The 22,138-nt window shown below is 38.8% G+C and overlaps 1 long non-coding RNA gene across 2 annotated transcripts in view; it reads left to right on the forward strand.

Annotated features, from left to right (window-relative positions):
* Positions 1-9,691: 9,691 nt before the first annotated feature.
* LOC132686244 (uncharacterized) overlaps positions 9,692-22,138 on the forward strand; it is a 30,176-nt gene continuing 17,729 nt past the window's right edge. For both annotated transcript variants that reach the window (XR_013553256.2, XR_013553257.2), the window contains exon 1: positions 9,692-10,525. This is a non-coding gene — a long non-coding RNA (uncharacterized LOC132686244). The remainder of the gene's footprint in view (positions 10,526-22,138) is intronic.

Below are 22,138 nucleotides of genomic sequence, written 5' to 3' on the forward strand. Positions count from 1 at the left end.
TCATTTTGTGCATGTGGCCTCCCCTCCTATACTAGGCTGGGTTATGTAGACTTAAGGTGTTTCAAGGGAAATTGCAGCTTAACTTAAGTGTTGCTAGTGCACAGACCAGGTTATAGGATGGTAATGGGGAAGGAAAAAAAACGTGGGCAAAAATTGCAACCGAAATTGAAGGGCTAACACTGCAAAGGCTCACTAACATGAAATATTCAGTGGCTGTGAAATGTTTTTGTTACAAATATTAAGCTCACACGTTATATAATTATAGGTTAACCTGCCTCTTTTGGTACTTGCTATTTGTAAGCATAGTTACTAATATGGATTATTAAATGTTTTACTATTACATGATCATCCGGAACTACTAACCCAAGAGTACATTAGTACATTAGTTTGGTTATATGAGTTCAGGACTGTGATAAATGTAGTCTCTCATACAAAGAATTTCTTTAAAGAACTTGTGCTTCTGGCTGGGAGATAAACAGATGAAAGTTGCATAAGAAAAAATCAAATTGGCAATAAATGGCAATAGATCATAGAATTGGTAAATACAGTAATACTCCAAAGAAGGGATGAAGATCTTTGGGAAGGATTCATGTACATGGGGGCTGAGAGACAAGGGCATGAGATAGTACAGAGGGCTGAGGATCGAGAGGTAGGAACTTGCTAAAGGTTGAAGTGCCATGTGAACCAGTTTGAATTTGGTTTCTAGGAATGGAGGAAGCCATCAATATTTGGAGAAATGAGAAGGTGGAAAAGGACACAGATTAGCTTTGGCATGGCGAGTAGACAGTGTGAGACTGGAAGTCAAATCAGTTCATTAGGTATTCAATGCTAAGAGAATGAACTAGTTCCCAAATACCCTTGCCCGCATGTACGTATGCATACCACATTTCAGTTGATTTCCAAACACATCCTTTGTTTATACCTTAACTCAATTTCTGAAATCAAAATGCACAGATATAATCAGTAGTATCTTATAGCTGTTGGCCAACTTATTTTCTTATCTGAATGTCATCTATTAAGGGTTCAGGAAAGAATTCTCAGGCAATGTGGTCTTTCAAGAAGTATTTGCCAACATTCCCTACAACATAATTTCATGTACTATGCATTGCACATCTGGATGAAAGCTGTTGCTTTTGAGTTAAATGAAAATAAAAGTCATGGACATTTTTTAATGAATTTTGTAAACATTTCTGAGTCTTCAGAATTGACCATAATTTTTGCTCCCCCACTGTAGGCTATGTAGCTTTTTTTTTTTAAGTTTATTTATTCATTTTGAGAGAGAAAGAGTGTGAGTGGGGGAGAGGGCCAGAGAGAGGGAGAGAGAATCCCAAGCAGGCTCTGTGCTGTCAGTGCAGAGCCTGATATGGGGCTTAAACTCATGAACCATGAGATCATGGCCTCAGCTGAAGTCAAGAGTAGGCTTAACTGACAGCCACCTGAGCGCCCTGAGCCCTTTTTTCTTGTAAATCAAGGAATTTATGGCACTTTGTTGCATTTGCTTATTTATAAACTTGTTTACCTTTTAGATTACAAACTATGGTGTCAGAGCTGTCGTCTCTTTATCATCTATCTATATCATCTATCATCTGTAATTATTTATTATTTGAGAGAGAGAGTCCACAGGTGGTGGAGGGAAAGAGAATCTTAAGCAGGTTCCACACCCAGCCCAGAGCCCGATAGGGGGCTTGATCCCACAAAGTGTGAGATCATGACCTGAGCCAAAATCAAGAGTCCGAAGCTCAATTGACTGAGCCGCCCAGGTGCCCCTATCTTTATTTGCTCAGGATTTAGCACAGGGACTGGCACACTGTAGGAATTCAAAGGTGTTAAATGAATATTGAGGAATGGTGGGAGTGGAACAAAAGAATACTATTCATAGCTAAAATATACCTAGCACTGAAAATATAGTAATAATATTAATAGCTATAATATTCTGGGCTCTTATGAAAATATACAAAGCAACACATGGTTTCATTTAATTCTTTCAAACCATTAGGCATATTTCATTATTCCCATTTTACAGACATATTCAGCACCTTACCCAAAGTCCTCTAGCTAGTAAGTGATGGAGCCAGAACTGGAATTCTGCAAGGAATCCATCAAGTAGCTTGCTTTCCCATCACTTTGAATCACCAACAACTAAATAAGTAGATTCAAAATGAAGAGTTCTTTTTTTTTTTAATTTTAAAATAGTAAACACTACTAAGCATAAACCTTTATTGAATTAAGAAGATCTACTGCTTATAAGTGACCAAGTAATGCAAAAGAAATGAAAGCACACCAAGTAATTAATACTCATCCTATAATTCTGTTAAACTGTTTCTAAAATTTCTAGTGTGCACAGTGAGTGGACTATAAAAATAAACAATACTTATGTCACAATTGAGTAAAAATCAGTATGTCACAAATAATAATTTGAAACATTGTGACTCAAATATAAACTTCTGCAAAGATTTCTAGTCTTAAATCTGATATAATTTTATTGATTGATTGATTTTAATATGAAATTTATTGTCAAATTGGTTTCCATACAACACCCAGTGCTCATCCCAAAAGGTGCCCTCCTCAATATCCATCACCTACCCTCCCCTCCCTCCCACCCCCCATCAACCCTCAGTTTGTTCTCAGGGTTTTTTTTATTTTTATTTTTATTTATTTTTTTTTTTTAAATTTTTTTTTTCAACGTTTTTTATTTATTTTTGGGACAGAGAGACACAGAGCATGAACGGGGGAGGGGCAGAGAGAGAGGGAGACACAGAATCGGAAACAGGCTCCAGGCTCCGAGCCATCAGCCCAGAGCCTGACGCGGGGCTCGAACTCACGGACCGCGAGATCGTGACCTGGCTGAAGTCGGACGCTCAACCGACTGCGCCACCCAGGCGCCCCTATTTTTTTTTTATTTTTTAATATATGAAATTTACTGTCAAATTGGTTTCCATACAACACCCAGTGCTCATCCCAAAAGGTGCCCTCCTCAATACCCATCACCCACCCTGCCCTCCCTCCCACCCTGAAGAGTTCTTTTTAATTTTCATCTAATTTGCCTTTCCAAATAGAAAGGCAAAGGAAATGAGGAAAATAAATTTTAAAGCATTTGCTATTTATTTTTAAAAATTATAGTAGTTACCACATGAAGAACCTTTCTACCTAAGTTAGGGACGCCTGGGTGCCTCAGTCAGTTAAACAGTCTGACTCAGCTCAGGTCATGATCTCACAGTTCGTGGGTTCGAGCCCCATGTTGGGCTCTGTGCTGGCAGTGTGGAGCCTGCTTGGGATTCTCTCTCTCTCCCTCCCTCTCTCTCTGCTCCTCCTCTGCATGTGCTCTCCCTCTCTCCCTCTCTCTCTCTCAAAATAAATAACCTTAAAAAAAAAAAAAAAAGAACTTTCCTACCTAAGTTAGGTTTACTTACATTATGGTTTAGTGTCTTTTTTTTTGTTTTTTAATTACATTGGGGAGAGGAATAACAATCTTTTTTAGAATTCAGAGCCTCTCCTGGTTTTACTCTAGCCTTGTGGACAACTGCTAATCGTTACAAACTAGTGGCATTTTCACCTAAGTTATCATATAGCATTGTTTGAGGTATTAACTGCTTTTGCTAGAATACAAAGAACTATAGCTTAAATATCCTTTAATGCTGAAAGCAGTAGGCCTCTAGGGGAATGAGGAGTAGAGGTGATTGAAGAAAGTAAATATGGATGAGGAGGAGGAGACACAGAAGAGGACCATCTGCGTTTCAACAGGAATGCTGTGAGCATTTTGGTGAGACAATTTATCATAGTTACAGGAGTGTCCCATGCACTGAGTTTAGAGACCCTGGCCTCCTTCCTCACATATGCAGGTAGTTCCCCCTTCCCCCGCCCATCAAGACACCCTAACTGTTTTAAATATCCCCAAGGGAGGCAGAATGCCCCCCCCCCCCCATGGGAAACCATAAAAGGCTAACCAGTGAGAACTCCTCCAGCCTCTCCCACATGATCCAAATGCTACATCTGGTCTCCTCCTCTTACATAGACTGTTACCACAGACTCTTCCTGTTTTGTTCAAATTTTAGTTTCATCCTTAAGTCCAGGAAACATGCTTCCATGCTGCATGGTCACATAGAAAGTCTAAAGGTGTGATTTCTAAGACTTCTAACCATTGATAGGACCAGGTAGACAGGAGCTCCTCTGATCGTTTGGGAAGATTGTTCTGCTCAGGAAAGCAGTGCAAATGTGGCCATCTGAATTGGTCATGGAAGCCCTTGGCTGTCTCTTTTGAAATATAAAGTAGAAATGGGTTTCTGGCAACCTAAAAGGGTTTAGAATCAGTGATTTTTATTAACGTGCAAATTTAAATATTCAAATAGAAAAACTGAGAATGGTTGCACTTATTTTTTTTTTTCTAATGGTGACAATGTCTAAGACAATATTGAACAAAATTTATCAGGAATTTTTATAGCCTGAACCAAGAGTGACCTTCAATGGCACCTGCCCTGGGCTCTTGCATCAAGTTTTAAATTCCTCTGGAAAGTGATAGTGATGCAGCAGTATCTATTGATGAAGACATTGGGTCCTGAGTTTCTACACATTTTAAAAGTCATCGAGCTGAAAAAATTAGGTAGTATATTATGGTAGAATAATGATCCCCTAAAGATGTTCATGTCCTAATCCCCAGAACTTGTGAATATGTTACTTTACATGGAAAAGGGACTTTACAAGTATTATTAAGTTAGGAATCTTGAGACAAGGCGAGGGGGTGGGGGGGGGCGGTTATCTTGGATTCTACATGGACCAAATATACTCATAAGGGTCTTTAAAGGAGAAGGCAGGAGGATCAGAGTTAAAAGATATGATGACAGAAATATGGGTGACAGAAGTAGGGTTGGGGTTAGAGAAATTGGAAGATGCTATGTTGTTGGCTTTGAAAATGGAGGAAGAGGTCACTAGCCAAGGAATGCAGATGGCCTCTAGCAGCTGGAAAAGGCAAAGAAACAGATTCTCCCCTAGATCATCCAGAAGGAGTATGAATCTGCTGACACTTGTATCTATTCCATAAGACCTATTTTGGACTTAAGACCTCAAGAACTATAAGGTAATACATTTATCTTATTTTAAGCCACTAAGTTTGTGGTAATTTGTCATAGCAGCAATAAGAAATAAAGGTAGTGTATGTATATTAGTGTGAAACTATAATTTACACACTAACTTTGTGTATTTATTATTTTGCTCTCACTGGAGTTACATTACAGACTAACTTGTAATTAAATTTTATGAAAAAATGGCTAGACACTATAAAAGGTGATGTAACTTTTTGTTTTATGCTCATGCAGTAATTCACATTGGATAAGTAAGTTAATGAAACATTGCTCTGCAGGTAAGGAGATGCTCAGGTTGAATATATGAAATACAGTGATGGATTTTCTTTAACTATACATATGATCTGACTTTGTATGTTGAGATACCAAGCTTTAGGGATAGATAATTCTTTAAGGGATTTGGCGGGCATCCAGACTTGCTCATGTGTTACCACAAGACCCAATCTGAACGAAAGGAGAGCACATGGTGAGTAAAACAACCTTGTATGAATTAAAGATGTCATTCTGAGTCCACCTGAGGTAACTATAGAGTGGCATTCACCACAGCAGCCGCCATTCTCCTCTCCTTACATTTCTCTCTTTTGTCCCACTTGGAGCCTGGTCACTCCTTCTTTTCTTCTTCCTCCCCTCTCCATTCTCTTTTTCCTGTTCTTCCTCAGCACAACCCCTTATTAGGCATATGACCTTGGGAGGTTGGATACCTCTTGGAGTCTCATTTTTCACATCTGTAAGATGGGACAACACATCCTTTATAAGGTCCTTGTGAGGATTACATGGGACAAAAACTAAAATGTATCTAGCACATTCTGTGTTCTGGCACTGTGCTAATTTAGCCCATGTAATCCTTACAAGCACCCCATGAACCAAAGGCTATTATTATCTCTTTAAAGATGGGGAAACTGAGGATAAGAGAATTGAGTGACTTCTGGTGAGTGGAGGAACCAGGACTGAACCCAGCTCTGGCTCAGGCAAAGTCTGTGCTCTTGGCCATGACATCAACTCTACTGAGAATCAGCCCAGTCTCCCATCTGCGAGGATCTTCAAATTCAGCAGTATGCAAAGCCTTTAGCTCTGGAGTCAGACCGCCTGCTTTCAAATCCCAGACTCCACACTAAGACACTTAAACTTTCTGCCTTCTTTTCCTCATTTGCAAAATTATAAGAATAGTATTTCTTTTGGAGGGTTATTTTAAGATTAAATGAATTAATACAAGTAAAGCACTTTGAACTGTTTCTGCTCCTTATTTTAAGTGCTCAGGAAATATTAGCCGGTCATTTTATTCCCTTCCTATTTCTTACTTTCCTTCTTCTTTCCTTCCTTCTCTTTTCTCCTCCTTCTTTCTCTTCTTTCTTTTTCTCTCTCTCTAAGCCCAATTTGTGACCCTTAAAACCTTGATTAATCCCTTTCTTAACTCTTGGGCTTATACCAGTTCTCTTCATTGGCACCACATTTCTCTCCATCTTTCAAAGTCATTAGACATTTTTTCCCCTTCTGGTGATGCCTAAAACAAACACCACCTGCAGGAGACAGGAGTATCTGGAAGATAAAGAGATGTTTACCTGTAATCTCTTCTAAGGCTGCTATGGGGAAAGGAGGGAAGGTGGGAAAATAATTGAGGGTCAGAACAAGAAAGACAATTCCAACAATCACACAGGCCACGGAGAGAACGGGTGTGAGGTGCTTCCATTGGCTGCCGTGTGTCACATGTGCTGTCTGTTCTCTCGCTGGGGAGCCTGGTGGTGATTTCTGCTAAGGGCAGAGCTTGGACCCAATAGCTTGGAGATCTTTCTAGCTGAGATGTGGGGATTTTCTGAGAAGTCCTTGTGAGGGGCAGCGGTATGGCACAGAGAAAAGAGTCCTTGGTGAGTTTCCACTGCTCTGACCCAGCAAGCCGGGCATCACCACCTGCAGTTCTAGGGAAGCACATCCAAAGGAGGTAATAACATTCACTGTGTGTTTCTTCCTCTTCCTCCTCTCCTCCTCCTTCCTCTTCCCCTTCCTCTTCTCCTCCTCCCCTCCTTCTCCTTTTACTTCCCCTTCTTCTTCCCCTTCTCTCCCACCCCCTCCTTTTCTTCCTCTTCTTCTTCTTCTTCTTCTTCTTCTTCTTCTTCTCCTTCTTTCTCTTCTCCTCCTCCTCCTCCTTCTCCTTTGCCTTCTTTTTAAATCAATGGATAATATAATTTTTACTTTTTTTTTTCTAACTGGATTGTTTGAGTACCTCTGAGTGTGCAGGCAGCGAGCATGTTGGGGTAGGTCTGGTGAAAAAACTCCTGAGTCAGCAGCTAACACATATTTTTTTTTTTTTTTTTTTTTTTTACTGAACACCACTAGTGCTGGGGGTGGGGGCTTTAGCTGCTGAAGTGTTTTAAATTGTGTTTTCCCTCTCTTAATTACAACTTAGTGACAAGTCACATAAGGAGCACCCATTTGAAACAGAAGTTAATGAGCAGCAAAAAAAACCACACACAATGATTTTGCATATTTGCTTCAGTATCTGCTTCTCTGCATCACTCAGTTGCATTCGTTAATAACTATTATTTTATAGAACATTCTAGTATCCACACTCCTACAAAATCCAACGTACAAAAGAGAAAAGATGGTGCTGATTCCATCCCAAGAGGTTTTTCATTTATTGGAAGTCAAGACTGCTCTTGCCCACAGTATGGGATTTGTGGAGAAGGGCTTGCAAAGAGCAATCTGAAACTTGTCTTACATCATCGTTCAAAGCACAACACGAGCATTTTGTATGTATTAAAAAAAAAAAAGAGCTAATTTTGTGAAGTGTATAAATTAGGTTTTGAAAGCCCTTTTTGTCTATTTTTGGTGCTGGAACACAGGGAAATATTTCAACTTGTATTTTAAAACTATGTGTGTGTATATGTAACTATATGTGTCCACAAATTTTTTTTCTTGCTTAAATAAAAAAAAAATTCAGTTGAACAACATATGCCACTTGTTAAGCAATGGAACGATTTCAGTGATACATTGATTTCAAGTAAAAATATTGTTTCCTGTAAATCACTTATTCCACGTAAAAGTGACAAAGTACCAGGGCCCAGTGCCAAATAAGATCCTGGTGGCAGGAGGGCTGAGAGTACATGCACTTGAATGTGAAAGGCTGCAGCAGGTCATAAGGCTGGTAGGGCCACAGGTGTGGGTTGTCCTGGGTTCTCAACTGTCCTGGTTCTTTTTTTTTTTTTTAAATGTTTATTTTTGAGAGAGAGCAAGACAGAGTGCGAACAGGAGAGGGGCAGAGAGAGAGACACACACACAGACTCTGAAGCAGGGTCCAGGCTCTGAGCTGTCAGCACAGAACCAGACTCGTGGCTCGAACTCACGAGCTGTGAGATCATGACCTGAGCTGAGGTTGGTTGCTTAACCACCTGAGCCACCCAGGCTCTCCAGTCCCGGTTCTTTTTCAGTAGCAGGAGCAGTACCTCCGGGATAGTGGTTGGGAACAACTGTGCCTAGGGCACAGGCAGGAGGGTAAGTTGAGGAACAGTGTGGGCACCTTCTCCCCATCAGCACCCAGCATCACTCTGCATCCAACGTGGTGGTTCGCTTGTGGGTTTCAGAGACACAAAAATGAAGGTTGGAGTCCTGTGACCTGTCCGTTTCCTGTCTTCATCACCCTGGGCACGCCACTTTGATCTGCTTGGGGTTAATGGGATTGTTGTGGGGATTAAAGGAATAGTGCATGTACAGTCCTTGACACAGAGCCTGGTATTAAATCAATTTTCGGACATTATTATCAGACCTCACTGCCATCCCAAGAGGCAAATACTCTCCCTTGACCAACCACCAAATGAGGCTTAGTGGGAATAAGTTTTAATCTAGATTACTTCCTACACTAGATTAAGTATCTAGTCTGGGCCTACCTTCAAATAGGGGTCTCCAAAGCTCTAGATTTTTTCCCTGAATGCCACACTTACACCTTGTAGGGGTTTTCCAAGATTTCTCTGTTCTCTAAAGCCCAGATGGATTTAGTCATTCAACAAGTATTTACTGAGTGCTTATTAAACAGCAGACGCTGTTCTGAGTGCTGGCCCTGTAGCTGCGAGCGCAGACACAAATCTCTGCCCTTGTGGAGTTTACAGTCTAGCAGATAAGATAAAGAAGTACGATGTATATTATATTAGCTGATGATAGATTCTAAGGAGAAAAGAAATAGAGCAGGGATGAGCGCTATGGGCGTGTTTGTGTGTCTGTCAGAAGGAAGGAGTGTTGTCGTCAATATTTTAGATATAAAGGCCAGAAAACCTGAAAGAATGAAAAAGAGATTTGAGTAGAGAGCTAAATGGGGTGCAGGAGTAAGCCCCTCAGATTTCCGGGGGAGAAGCCTTCCAGGCAGAGGGAATAGCAGGGTAGGACCCTGAGGTGGGGGTTGCTCAGCTCTTGGAGGACATAAAAGCATGCCCTGGGGAGGGGGGGAATGGTCTGTGCACCTAGAATTATTTGATCAGTCTGAGAATCAGCTTTCTTCCCCCAAAACCTGTTTTTCTAACACTTGGACTTCCCTTTAAGGAGTTGCTGCCCCTTGGTTGGGTCACTAAAGCCTGGGGTTGAAGCAACCCTGAGGAACAAGGTTGGCTTAGTGGCCGTCTGATTTGTTGTGTAATAGCATTGACTTCCTAGGTGACTCAGCAAGGTTCTGTGCTTCAACGTCAACTCTGGGGATGATGAGCTCCAGCCCCAAGGCCTCTCGGGTCTGGAGGATTCCCCACCCCAGGACCAAGGAAGGGGCTATTTCTTCGAGGCTGACCTTGATGTCGCTTTGCTGCCTGGACTCCTGGAGCTTTGAGCAAATGCTTTGCCCCTAAAGTAGACATCTTCCAGCTTGATTTTGCCTCCCTGGAAAAAAAGAGAGCCTGCTGAATGCGGTGGGTGAGTGAGAACATGGACTTTGGAACCTGAGAATTGGTTTAAGTGCTCGCTCTGGCATTTACGAGTTATGTAGCCTTGAGCAAGTGATTGACCTGCAAAATGAGGACATTCTTCCTGAAGTCTTAGGAGACTGAATTAAAGCGCAGTGATGTAGGAAGTGTGCCTTGCACAGTGCTGGCAATTGGTAGAACCTCAATGAACGGTCGTATGATTATTTTCATCCTCTTGAGCATTCCTGAACTAGCAAAACAGCCCCCCCCCCCCCCAGCACTCTGTCCAATTCCTAATCCTTATCCAAATATTGATACAGTTGTGGTCCCTGTACATCCAGAATCACAACTGAAAAATGGGTGGCATGATCTCCATATGCAAAGTAAACTTGCACTGGGGGACTAGGCTGGGAGTAGGGGCGGAGCCACATCAGATCAGCTGGTTGAATTCAATCAACTTTTGATTCCCTGCCCTCATCTTTTGTAGAAGGAGTTGGATGTCTTTCCCATTTGACCTTAGAATGTGTTATTCTCCATGTGCCCTTCCTTAGGCTCCTCATTTACAGATGGATTCTGGTGAGTGGAAACCTGGTTTGAATATAGCAAGAGAGATCACGATTTCAGAAAAATCTACGTCGTGTGTGTTTTAAGAATGTCGATTCACTATGTCCTAACGGTCTGGTTTGTCATCCAGATTTTTAATATTTTGACATGTGTAATTTTGTGTTTGCAGAATTATCTCCTTTTTATCAGATACTTCTGTGGATTCCACGGAGTCAAGATCCAAAGGCTTTCCCCTAGAGTTTTACTTTCCCCATATATACAGGGTTTGTAGGGGTAGAGGGGCGGTCACTAGCCTGGGATTTAACTTTTCTTCGGGGAGACCCATGTGGGGCAGTGGAGGTCACTGAGTTAGTGCTAGTCAGCAATTAAAAGCCTCCAGACACAAGAATCTGCATTCCAGCTGCCATCCCCTCTGTCCTAAGGTGCCTCTCATCAGTGTGGCCAAAGACATCTACTCAGCTCTGGAAGTTTAAAAAATAAACTTATTCTTTTTTTTTTTTAATATTTATTTATTTTTGAGAGAGAGAGAGAGAGAGAGAGAGAGAGAGACAGAGTGTGAGCAGGGGCAGAGGAGGGTCAGAGAGAGGGAGACACAGAACTCATAGTGGGCTCCAGGCTCCAGGCTGTCAGCACAGAGCCCGACATGGGGCTCGAACGCAGGAACCATGAGATCATGACCAGAGCTGAGAGTCAGATGCTTAACCAACTGAGCCACCCAGGCATCCCAAAAATAAACTTATTCTTAATTATACAATTTATATCCAGATTCATTCTCCTAGTAAACAATTTAAATGATACTGACAAGGTTCAAGGACGTTTCCCTCTGTTTTCAAGATTTTGAAAAAATAGTGGATTTTGAATACCTCAAAGGTTTTCACTTTCTATTGCTCTAATCCTATGGTTTTGTTCTTTGATCTAATCACCATCCCCTTACGATCTTCAGTTTGGTGTGTGTCATTCAAGACATTTTGCTATGTGCACGTGTGTGTATGTACATATCTATGTGTTGATAACCTATGACTGTGTGTGTATATACAGGTATTAAGTTAATATGAGTACTATATTTACATAGGTATTCAAGCCATATTCATATATATGTGTATGCATATATTACTAACATATAATTGTATTAATTTATGCAGGATTATTTTCTGTGGAGATTGTTTCTCAACTGAATCAGTTTGCAACTTGCTTCTTTATGCAGCAAGATGCAGTTCATAGAGATTTACTTCTCCATTTGGAGCTACTGCATAGTTTCTGCTAGTGATCAGTTTATTTGGTCAGGCTTCTGTTGATGAGTATTGAAGGAGGTCTAGTTTTCCCCTCTTGGAGACAATGCTGCAATGAATTATCTTCATGTTTTTTTTTTTTTAATGTTTATTTATTTTGAGAGAGACAGAGACAGCGCAAGTGGGGGAGAGGCAGAGAGAGAGATAGAATCCCAAGCAGGCCTCACGCTACCAGCGCAGAGCCAGACGCAGGGCTTGAACCCATGAAACTGTGAGATCATGAGCTGGAACCAAGAGTCGGATGCTCAACTGACTGAGCCACCCAGGTGCTCCTGCAATGAATTGTCTTTAATTGCATTTCCTTAAGCACATGCGTCTGCCTTTCTAGAAGGCTGATTTTAAGAAGTGTCATGGGGGGTATATACAGTTTAAACTTATTAGATACTGCTGAATTGCCCTTCAAAGGGCCAATTTAAATTCCCACTGACAGTGCATGAGAGTACTTGAAAAGTTTTCATATTATTAAACTAAGATTCTTACCAAAACTTTGTGGTACTTCCAATTTGGCTTTAATTTGCATACATTTGAAAACCAGTAGATTGGAGTGTCTTTTCATGTCTTTATTGGCCACTGATATTTCCTCTTTAGTGAATTTCTTTTTCAAATTCTTTCCGTAGTTTTCTCATTTGGGTTGGTTATCTCTTTTGCATGAATTTGTAAGAGTTTTTAAAATATATTCTTTTTGGGATGAGCACTGGGTGTTGTATGGAAACCAATTTGACAATAAATTTCATATATTGAAAAAAAAATTAAAAAGTAAAATAAAATATATTCTTTTTGGGGGCGCCTGGGTGGCTCAGTTGGTTAAGCGGCTGACTTTGGCTCAGGTCATGATCTCACAGTCGGTGAGTTTCAGCCCCGCAACAGGCTCTGTGCTGATGGCTCAGAGCCTGGAGCCTGTTTCAGATTCTGTGTCTCCCTCTCTCTCTGCTCCTCCCTGCTCACACTCTGTCTGTCTGTCTCTCTCTCTCACAAATAAACATCAAAAAAATTTAAAAATAAATAAATAAAATAAAATACATTCTTTTTTTAAAAAAAGTATATTCTTGATATTATTTGTTTCTCCTAGGCTATTGCTTATTCTTAAATTTTGATATTCTTGTGGTATCTCTTCGTACACAAAGCATTTATATTTTTGAAGCAGACAAATTACATTTTCTCTTTATAGTTTTTGCTTTTTAAATCTAGTTTCAGTAGACATTCCAAGCCCCATGTAATGAAAATTTGTTATCATGTTTTATTTTAATATATATGCATATAATTCACACATACATACACATATGTAATTCACATGGAATTTATTTTCAGGTATAAAATGTATTTTTTTAAATGGATAGGGTTCAAATATACATATTATACACATACTCAATTTATATATATTCAATTTTGATTGAGTATTTTAAAGCAACTCACAGATACATTACTCATTATTATATATTATTTTTTAAAGCCTCATCAGTTCAAAATTTAAATAGAAGTATTTATATATTCCTACCTCACAAGGCTTCTTAAAAAAACATAACAACATAGAATAATCATACCTGACAAAATTAGGAAAAATGTCTCATATGTCATCTAATACCCAGTTTAGGTTAAATTTTCCTTGATTGTTTAAAGATATATTTTCATGTTTGAACTGGGATCTAAACAGATTGGTGGGTGTGTTTCTTGATTTTCTTCTAACCTGTAGGAGTTCTGTCTTCCCTCACCATTTTTATTTTTTATGAGTGGTAAGGAGATATTTTATGTGTGATATTCTTGGCTTCTATATTTTTTATTTATTCATATCACAATACAGATTGCTAGGGTTTTTTGTTTGTGTGTTGGTTTTGTTTTTGAGGTCTTGACTTTTCTTTAAAGGCTTAAGTTTTTTGTGTGTTTTAAAAAAATTTTTTTTAATGTTTATTTTTGAGAGAGAGAGAGACAGAGTGAGCAGGGGAGGGGCAGAGAGAGGGAGACACAGAATCCAAAGCAGTCTCCAGGGTCCAAGCTGTCAGCACAGAGCCTGATGCGGGGCTCAAACTCACCGAGTGTGAGATCATGACCTAAGCCAAAGTCGGACGCTTAACCGACTGAGCCACCCAGGCGCCCCGTTAAAGACTTAAATTTTTAAGTTTTAGGTTCACAGCAAGTTAAGAGGAATGTGCAGATTCCTCGTCTACTCCCCACCCCCAAGGCAGAGCCTCCCCCATTATCAACACCTCACCCCAGAGTACATTTGTTACCATCAGTGAATGTATATTGAAAGATTATAATTACCCACAGTCCATAGTTGACCTTAGGGTTCATTCTTGGTGTTGTACATTTTATGGGTTTGGACAAATATATAATGCCATGTATCCATCATTATCCCTTCACTTTTTCATGCGATTAATTTAGTAAAAAAACTGATCATTTGTCCTGAAGAGTTACCCGTGTTCAAGGTGTGTGTCTGCCTCCTCACAATGTCATTTAATGTCTCCAGTATTTCCTGAAAAACGGTAGCTAAAGTCTTCATTAGATTCAGGTTCAAATGTTTTGGCATGTATACCATGACATTTTTTTTTTTAAATGTTTATTTATTTATTTTGACAATGGGCCGGGGGGCAGAGAGACAGGGAGAGAGAGAATCCCAAGCATTCTCCACACTCAGAGTGGACCCTGACGCGGGGCTGGACCTCACCACTGTGAGATCCTGACTTGAGCCGAATCAAGAGTCAGAGGCTTAACTGACTGAGGCCCCCAGGCACTTCTATCATGACATTAAAAAAAATTTTTTTTAATGTTTATTTATTTATTTTTGAAAGAGAAAATGAGAGAGACAGAGCATGAGCAGAGGAGGGGCAGAGAGAGGGGGAGACCCAGAATCCAAAGCAGGCTCCAGGCTCTGAGCTGTCAGCATTGAGCCTGACGTAGGGCTTGAACCCACGAACTGTGAGATCATGAGCTGAGCCAAAGTCGGATACTTAACCAACTGAGCCACCCAGGCTCCCCTATCATGACATTTTTTAATGGGGTAACTGGTGTATATGAAAGGAAGTGGGTTTTCTGTTTTGCTTTCTTTATATCCTAATTTTTATTTGACTATCTTGCTAAGTTCTGTGAGCAGTTATAATAGTCTGTCAATTAATTTCTTTATATTCTTTAGACAAATGACTATATTATCTGTTAATAATGGCATATTTTTCTTTTCCAGCATTTATACATTTTATATATTTACTGCATTGGTCAGAGCATCCTATAAAACGTTGAAATGTGGGGCACCTGGGTGACTCAGTTGGTTAAGTGTCTGAGTCTTGGTTTTGGCTCAGGTCATGACCTCTTCCTGAGTTCGAGCCCTGCATTGGGCTCCACTCTTGATGGTGCAGAGCCTGCTTAGGATGCTCTCTCTCTCTCTCTCTCTCTCTCTCTCTCTCTGTCCCACTCCAGCTCATGCTCTTTCTCTCTCTCTCAAAATAAATAAATAAACTTTAAAAATAAATAATTAAATAAAATGTTGAAGCAGAGGTAATACTTAGTCTTTACTGACTTTAGTGGGATTGCTTTAGTGCTTTACAAAAATGTGCCACCTTTGTTAAGTATTTTGGTTAATGCCTTTTAACAAGTTTATGAAGTTTTGTTAGTTTTCTAGGAGTTTGTTAAAAAATCATGAATGGACTTGAATTTATCAAAGGCTATTGTTTATTGTCTATTGAAGTGGTCATCTGATTTTCTTCTCTAATTTTATTAATATAGGAAATTATACTAACAGATTCTGTATGTGAACTACCTTTGAGTTCTCAGTTCAATCCTCACATGGTCTTCTAATACAGTGCTGATCACAATGTTGGTTTCCCAACATTTTCTTTAAGATTTTTGCATCTATCTCATAAGTTATATTGGCCTTTAAATTTCTTTTCTTGTGATATCCTGTTTGGTTTAAGAATCAAAGTTAAGCTAACATCTTAAAATGAGTGAGTGGTTTTCCACCATTTTTCCAAGCTGTGGAAGAGGTTATATCAGGAATATTCATCTCTTGAAGTTCTGCTAGAGTTGTCCCTCATAATTATTAAATATATTTTCTATCTATAGTCATATGTCTTTCATTTTTCTTAATGTTTAGTTTAATTGTTCTTTTTCTCTTTCGTTATATTTGCCGAAATATCCATTACATTGAGCTTTGCAAATAGATCATTTAGTTTTAGACACAAGTGCAAATTTGTTTTTAAATTATTAATTTTTAGTTTCAATCTTATTTTATTCCTTTTTTCTATTTCAATTGAGTTTACTTTGTTTCTCTTTTATTAGCTTAGTTTTTTTTTTAAGTTTAACTCATTTGTTTTTGAACTTTATAATTATTTAATGTGTATTTAAGATTATAAATGTTCTGACTGCTGGTTTGGCTGAATCCTTGAAGATTTCAATATGCACTACTCTTATTCTGTATCATTTCCACGTTATATGTTACCACTATTTTGACTTCCTGTTTAATCCGAAGGTAAGTAGAGTTGGGGAAGCTATATTTTTGTATGGTTTCAGATTTATTTTATTATAGTTACTGAATGAGACTGTATGAAGTCAACATTTTAGAATGTGCTGAAATTTCTTTTGTGGTCATGATCATGAAATTATCAAGTTCTGCAAATTTCATGTGTATTCCATTTGTTTGTTGAGAGAAATTTATTGAGTTGTGTTATTAAAACCCTCCCCATACCTGTAATTACTTTCTGTCTGCTTGATTAGTCATTTTATGAAAGAAATGTGTAAAACTCTCCCACTATCACAAATATTTGTCACTTTCAGTTTTACTTTATATATTTCAATCTTGTGTTTTAAGCATATCAATAATCATCATTATATCTTCTTGAGAGATTGCTCCTTTTATTAATATAAAACATTTCTTTTTATCACTTTTAATGCTTTGAATTCTAGGTAGTCTGACATTTATGTTGTTACAACTACTTTCATCCTCTTTATATTTGCTTGATATATCTTCTTCTATTTCTTTATTTTTTCATTTTCCTGTGTCATTTTTTTTAAGTGCATCTCTAGTTTAAAGTCTATGGCTAGACACTTTCTAAAAATCCAGCTCTAGATTCCTTTTTTTAATGGGCAAATTTAACCTGTTCATATTTATTGAGACTACTGATGTATTTACAGTTAGGCATGCCATTTTGTGTATGTTTTATATTTCCATACATTATAGTTTTGCTTTTGCTTTCTGCTTTTTGTTCCATTTAATTTCCTTTACTTGTTAGAAAGTTTTACCTTCTACTTATATTTTTGTAGGTACTTCAGTCCCTTTAAATATTTAACACATAATATTAAGCATACTTAAAAATATTTTTTTCAACGTTTATTTATTTTTGAGAGAGAAAGACAAAGCATGAGCAGGGGAGGGGCAGATAGTGAGGGAGACACAGTATCTGAAGCAGGCTCCAGGCTCTGAGCTGTCAGCACAGAGCTGGACACGGGGCTCAAACTCACGAACCGTGAGATCATGATCTGAGCCAAAGTTGGGCACTCAATCGACTGAGCCACCCACGCGCCCCAGCATATTTTTTTTTTAACCATGGCTAGAGTTCAATCTTTTTAATTGAAATACAGTTGACATAAAATATTACATTAGTTTCAGGTATACATCATAGTGATTTGACAATTATATACATTACAAAATACTGTGATAAGTGTAGTTACCATCCATCACCATACAGAGTTATTACATTATTTTTAAAAAAATTTTTAATGTTTATTTTGGAGAGAGAGAGACAGAGACAGAGTGCGAGCAGGGGAGAGGCAGAGAGAGAGGAAGACACAGACTCTGAAACAGGCTCCAGGCTCCAAGCTGTCAGCACAGAGCCCAACATAGGGCTCCAACTCAGGAACTGCGAGATCATGACCTGAGCTGTTGTCGGTTTAACCTACTGAGCCACCCGGGCGCCCTGAGTTACCACCACATTATTGACTGTATTCCCTATGCTGTACTTTTCATTCCCATACAGTTCAATTTGTCTCTAGTAAGTCCCTTGAACAGGAAACTTAGCACGTCTTTACTTTTCTCCTCTCTCATTCCACTGCACAACCATCCACGCTAATATTTTTTACAGTGTATTTCTTTATTTTGATAAAATATATATACCATAAATTTTACCATTTAACCGTTTTAAATGTGCAATTCAGCAGCATTAAGTACATTCACGTTGTTATGCAACTATCACTACTCTCCATTTCCAGAAATTTTTCATCATTCCAAACAAAAACTCTGTACCCATAAGACCATAATTCCTCTTCACCATTTTCCTCCAGATCTTGGTAACCTCTATTATATTTTCTGTCTGCATGTATTTACATATTCTAGGTCCCTTATATACATGGAATCATATAGTATGTTCTTTTGTGTCTGGCTTATCTCACTTAGCATTATGTTTTCCAGACTCATCTGTGTTGAGTCTTTTTTAAAGGCTTTTACTTTTTTAAAGGCTAATTAATATTCCATTGTATGAATATACCACATTTTGTTTATCTACTTCTCTGTTCATGAACATTTGGGTCATTTTCACCTTTTGTCTGTTGTGAATAATGCTGCTATGAATATTGATGTGCAAGTATATGTTTGAGTCTCTGATTTCAGTACTTTGGTGTATACACCTAGAAGTAAAATTGCAGGATCATGGTAATTTTGTGTTTAATCACCAAAATTGGGGAAATCACCAAAATATTTCCCATAGTGGTTGCACCATTTTACGTTCTCACTAGCAATCCTCCAGGATATCAGATTCTCCATACAATCCCCAACACTTAGTATTTTCCATCGTTTTGATGATGTCCATCCTAACGGATATGAAGCAGTATCTCATTGTGATTTTGATTTGCATTTCCCTAGTGGCTAGTGATAGTGAGCATCTTTTCATGTGCATATTGGAATTGGCATATCTTTTTTGGAGAAACGCCTATTGCAGTCCTTTGCCATTTTTCATTTGTTTGTATTTTTGTTGTTGAGTTCTAGGAATTTGTATATATATGATTTTCTCCCATTTCATGGTTGCCTTTTACTCTTGATAAGTGTCCTTTGATGCACAAAAGTGTTTAATTTTGATGAAATCCAAGTTATCTATTTTTCCTCTTGGTGCCTGTGCTTTTACTGTCTATCCAACAAATCATCACCAAATTCAGTGTCATGAGGGTTTTCCCCTATGTTTTCTTCTCTACTAATTTTGGTTTTCACATTTAAGTCTTTGATTCATTTTGAGTTAATTTTTGTATATGATGTGAGAAAAGGGTCCAATTTCATTCTTTTGCATGTGGATAGCCAGTTTTCCTAATACTATTTGTGGAAAAGACTGTCCTTTCCCCACTGAATAATGCTATGGCCTGAATTGTGGTCCCCCACTTCATATGTTGAAGTCCTAACACCCAGTACCTCAGAAAGTGAAAATATGTGGACAAAGGACCCTTATGTATTCTTTATTTTTATAAATATTTTTATGTTTGTTTATTTATTATTATTTATTAATTTATTATTTATTTATTTATTTTTGAAAGAGAGAGAGAGTACAAGTAGGGGAGGGGCAGAGAGAGGGACACAGAATGTGAAATAGGCTCCAAGCTCTGCACTATCAGCACAGAGTCCAACGTGGGACTCAAACCCTCAAACCCATGAACCATGAGATCATGACTTGAGTTGAAGTTGGACACTTAGCCAACTGAGCCATCCAGGTGCCCCTGGACAAAGGAACTTTAAAGAGGTAATTTAAGTTAAATGAGGTCATATGTATGGACCTTAGTCTGTAAGACTGCGTTTGGAGGTAGGGTCTTCAAAGAAATGATCTAGTTGAAATAAGGCTGATAGGGTGAGTCCTTAATCAATATAACGGATCAGATGTCCTCATAAGAAGAAAAAGAGACATTAGGAATATGTTCTCAACAGAGAAAAGGCCATTTGAGAAGATAACAAGGAGATAGCCACTTGTAGGCCAAGACAGAAGACTTAGGAGAAATCAAACCAAATTTAGTAATATTAAATTTTCCTATCCATAAACATGGGATGTCTTCCCATACCATCACCAAGGGTAACTATTCATGTTACCAGGCATAATTACCAAACTTATCAAGAGCTTAGTTCTAGAAATTTTTTTTATTTTGGTTTTTGTTTCACTGTAAACATTTATATACACTTAAATATATATATAAAATACACAAAATACACATATATATGTACATGTACTTTTGGTGTGTACACACACATAAACACATGTATTTCACCTCACTACTTTTTTTTAAATATCTATTTATTTTTGAGAGACAAACTGTGAGTGGGGGAGGGGCCAAGAGAGATAGAGACAGAATCTGAAGCAGGCTCCAGGCTCTGAGTTGTCAGCACAGAGCCCAATGTGGAGCTCGAACCCACAAACTGTGAGATCATGACCTGAGCCGAAGTCAGAGGCTTAACCAACTGAGCAACCTAGGCACCCCTTACCTCACTACTTTTTGAAACTCATTCGTCATGGATTCATATTTCTTCTTGTTGGAATATATCTGTAATTGTTTTAGAGAGAGTCTACTTTGGCTGGACATGGAATTTTAGCTTCTGTTATTTCCCCTTAACATTTATAGAGGTATTGCTTGTCTTATATCCAATGTAGCTAGTGAGGGCTCATGTCAATCTGAGTTTCTTTCTTTTGTAGGTAATCCTTTTTTCTCTCTGGAAGGATTTAAGATTTTCTCTTTGGTGCTCTGAAATTTTGCTACCATGTATCTAGATAGAGTTGGCTGAGAGAAGAGGGTCAGGGCACAGGGTACAGAGGGGTTCAAGCCCCTATATGTCTTAGCTGCTTTCAGTATCCACCTCCTCTGAGGGTGGGGTCCTCTTGGTAGCACCCTTTCCTTTTTGAGAACAATGACCTTCTCCATAATCTCGTGTGCTTTCTGCCTTTTAGGGACTCCACACAATTTCTGGCCCAGAAGAGTTTCCTCCTCTTGTTTCTGAGTTTGATTATAGATTTATTTCATTTTTATTTTTTAATTTTATTATTATTAATATTATTTTTGAGAGACAGAGAGCAGGGGAAAGGGGCAGAGGGAGAGAGAATCTTAAGCAGCCTCCATGCTCAGCATAGAGCCAGATGCAGGACTCAATCCCACCACCCTGGGATCACGACCTGAGCCAAAATCAAGAGTCGGACGCTCAACCGACTGAGCCACCCAGGTGCCCCAAATTTATTTTATTTTTAAATTGTATTTTTCAAATATAAAAGCTAAAGCAATCAAACTTTTGGAAGAGAACATAAACTATCTTTACCATCTTAGGCTAAGTAAAGATTTCTTAAATAAGACACAAAAAGCATAAACTAAAAAAATTGATAAATTTTACTCCATCAAAATGAAAATCTTTTGTTCTTTGGAAGACATTCTCAAAAAAATGAAAAAACAAGCCACAGACAAGGAGAAGATATTTGCAAAACAAATACCCGATAAAGGACTTATGAGCAGAATATGTAAAGAACTCTTGAAATACAATAATTAGAATCAAAGAGCCCCCCTTTTTTTAAAAATGGGGCAAAGACATGAGCAGACCCTTCATCAGAGGAGTATGAATGGCAAAGGGACATGTGAAAAGATGTCCAACATCATTAGAATTAGGGAAACACAAGTTAGAACTACAGTGAGGTACCCCTACACATTGGCTGAAATGGCTAAAATTAAAAAGTGCTGGTGACAGTCTAGAGCAACTGGAATTCTCCTTCACTGCTGATAAGAATGCAAAATTGTACAGTCACTTTGAAAAATAGTTTGGCAATTTTTTTAGTTTTTTTTTTTTTTTTTAACGTTTATTTATTTTTGAGAGACAGAGAGAGACAGAGCCTGAGCAGGGGAGGGGAAGAGAGGGAGAGGGAGGCACAGAATCCCAAGCAGGCTCCAGGCTCTGAGCTGTCAGCACAGAGCCCGATGCGGGGCTTGAACCCATGAGCCGTGAGATCATGACCTGAGCCGAAGTTGGATGCCCAATCAACTGAGCCACCCAGACACCCCAACAGTTTGGCGATTTTTAATATTCATACAACCAGCAGCCCTACCCTAGGGTGGTCTCCCAGGAGAAATCAAAATTTATGTTCGTGCAAGATCTGTGTGTGAATGTTTATAGCTGTCTTATAAGTAAGTGTCCAAGGCTGGAAGCAGGCAGTTGGCGAATAGATGGACAAGTTCCGACACGTTCGTGTGGTGGGCTACTTCTCAGAAATCAAAAAAGAGCTTCTGACTCACACAACACAGAGGAATCTCACACACATTAAGCCACAAACAGAAGGTTCACATTGTCTAATTCCCATCAAATGACATTTTGGAAAAGCCAAGCTGCAAGGACAAACATCAGATTTGTGGT

This window comes from Panthera onca, chromosome F1 (assembly GCF_046562875.1).
Source record: "Panthera onca isolate mPanOnc1 chromosome F1, mPanOnc1 haplotype 2, whole genome shotgun sequence".
In the NCBI taxonomy this organism is placed as follows: Eukaryota; Metazoa; Chordata; class Mammalia; order Carnivora; family Felidae; genus Panthera; species Panthera onca.